The 2637-nt window shown below is 37.0% G+C and overlaps 1 long non-coding RNA gene across 1 annotated transcript; it reads right to left on the reverse strand.

The window, feature by feature from the left end:
* Positions 1 to 1130: 1130 nt before the first annotated feature.
* Positions 1131 to 2199, reverse strand: LOC146730295 (uncharacterized). Its single transcript, XR_014927424.1, has 2 exons — positions 1787 to 2199; positions 1131 to 1450 (listed from the first exon to the last, which is right to left on the reverse strand). It is a non-coding gene; the product is annotated as an uncharacterized LOC146730295 (long non-coding RNA).
* Between the last annotated feature and the right edge of the window lie 438 nt (positions 2200 to 2637).

The following is a 2637-nucleotide window of genomic DNA, read 5'->3' on the forward strand; positions in this document are numbered from 1 at the left end:
TACTTGCATTTATTTATTGCCTACATGTCGCATTGAAATATGTATTACAAATCTATGCATATTAATTCCTAACATGCATAAATTCAACAATTTTCAACTCTTACACTTGTATACAATCAAATTCATATATTTTGTCATAATGTAACTATGTTTTCTGTTATTATTTTGACTTCAATTTTTATCTCAACCACGGCTGACATATTTTTTTTAGCTCTGCTGTCGACTTTGTCGAGCGGAGCTTATCATATGAGTGATTGTCCATCGGCATCCGTGTCAATGTTTTTCTTTTTCAACTTCTTCTTGAAAATTACAAGCCTGAATGCTTTAATACTTGATGTATATGTACCTTGGGTAGACCTCTCTTAGATTTGTTCATTGCATGATATCTTCAATTCTCTAATTTTGATGAATATCTTTGACATTTTTGGTAAAAAGTGATTTTTTCAACTTCATGTTAAAAAACGCAAGTCTGATCGATTGCTTTGATATTACATATATAGGTACTACAGGTAGACCTCAGATTTGTTCATTTCGTGATAATATCGCTAATTCTCTAATTTTGATGAATAGCAGCGGAGCTATCTCAGCCGAGAGGCTGCTTGTTTTATTGTATGTGGTGAATGTTATTTGGATGCACATCACTGTATTATGCATTTCTATAGGCTCTGTGCGAGCTGCTTGAAGAGCCGCTGAAAACATCACAAACTCACTTTTGAGGCTATCCTGAACCACCAAATTTATACATGTTGCACATGTCGTTCAGAAGTGTCTCAACTAAGTAGTTGTCTGGGAGTTTTTGACCATTATTTGGATGATTGTCAGGCAGTGAAAATGCTTGGATGTTCTCTCTCAGGAAAAGATTACCTCAGTTTTTCATTGCTTTATTAGTCCCCGTTCGGACGAAGTCCGAAAACGGGGACTTGTAATTCGGTCTCTGTCCGTCCGTCCGTCAGTTCGTCCGTCTGGAGTCATATCTCAGAATCCCTTGGGCCGATTCCATTCATTCTTTGAATGTGCCTAGTACTTTCAGTGTTCTCCCCAGAAAAATGTATCAGAGTGGCGGCTAATTTGCATATAATTTACATATCATTAGCATTTGTCTGAAGATAAAGAAAACAATAATGACAGGCTTGCATGGATGAAAATGTGTCTTTATTTTTTAACAAATTTATGTAAAAGATTAAATGAATCTGCTGCTGTGTGATTTCTATGTAATGTTGATTCTTCGGACTTTCATGGAAGCCCAGTGATCTGCAGCTTTTGAGAACGCCGTGATTTTCTTTGCTTCCCACTTCTATTAAATGACATGGCCTTCTTGTGCATCTCCGAGTGTGCGTGTTTATCGATAGCATATATTTCGTAATAGTTATACATGGCATAGAATTCCATACCAAAGAACTATTTCTGGATGTTTTTAAGTTGAATTTTCCACATATGTGTCACAGCATTCCTAAAAGATACGAAATAGGAGCGAATCAATACTTGTATTTAAAAAATATCGTCACGATCGTCACGATCAACACGAAAATAAACAAATTGCCGCCATTTTGAAAAGTCGCTAAACTTAAAAATTGCCACGATAAACTTTACCCAACTATTTCAAAACACAATACTAGTATTAGTTACTTTGATAAATCGTAGCCAACAATTTTTGAACTTCCAGAAAGAAGGTCGTTTCCAAAAAAATGTTTCGACGATCGGCAAAAAATGAAGCCATACAAAAATTTACTAAACTAGGTCAAAACTCGCTTCCAAGTAAAACGCTACAAATAAATACTTTTTCTACCTTTGCCATCGGATGTTTCTCTCAGCCACGTATATTTTGTTGTCCATTGTGCATCAAATCTAGAGTTTATTTTTTTGCACTTTTCGTTGTAACATCATCTTGGACACGTTTAGTACCACTGCCGACAGGGGTACCGGTGACCGCGTTGCTGGTGGGTTTATCGCTCGCAACCAGGGGCCCAGCAGGGCGTTCTACGCGGAACCACAACGTAATATTTCTGCTGTTTGACATCGTTGCTTCTTCCAGCCAAATATGTTACTGAGAAAATACTCGCTATTACCCCAATTAAATAGGGCGAAAGTGTTTATTGTCGAAGTACGAAGCTGTATTAGTCCATTGTCTTTGCGTAATCACTGACATGTTTCCATTCACACCTGATTTGGCTCACAGTACCGGACGCTGATGACGCTGACTAACAGATTCGCACGTGTATTAACAAGCTAAAAGAAAGAGTAACAGGAAATGCCACAGAGTAGCGGGCAATCTCTCAGAGTAGCGGCATAAATAATGGAGTAGCGGCCCCGCTACGCTAAAACGCTTTGGGGAGAACACTGATCATTAGCAAAACAGTGTCTAAAACTATATTGCTGTTCCATTCTTTTTTTGCAATCACAGTAAAAATGTGGATGTATTGCCCATATTATTCCTATACTTGATACAAATTCATTCACTGAAAAATATTCATTTAATCATTTCAAGTAAGGGCTGCGAATTTGCTAAATAGTTGAACGAAGTGTGTTTGTACAAATTACAAATGATACAATGTTTTTTTATTTGGTCACCGTAGCCATGAATCTAGAAACATGTAAACAGCCCTGTCATTGGCTTACAATGATCAGTAATTCATATAT

This window comes from Saccoglossus kowalevskii, chromosome 19 (assembly GCF_978046115.1).
Source record: "Saccoglossus kowalevskii chromosome 19, keSacKowa6.1, whole genome shotgun sequence".
In the NCBI taxonomy this organism is placed as follows: Eukaryota; Metazoa; Hemichordata; class Enteropneusta; family Harrimaniidae; genus Saccoglossus; species Saccoglossus kowalevskii.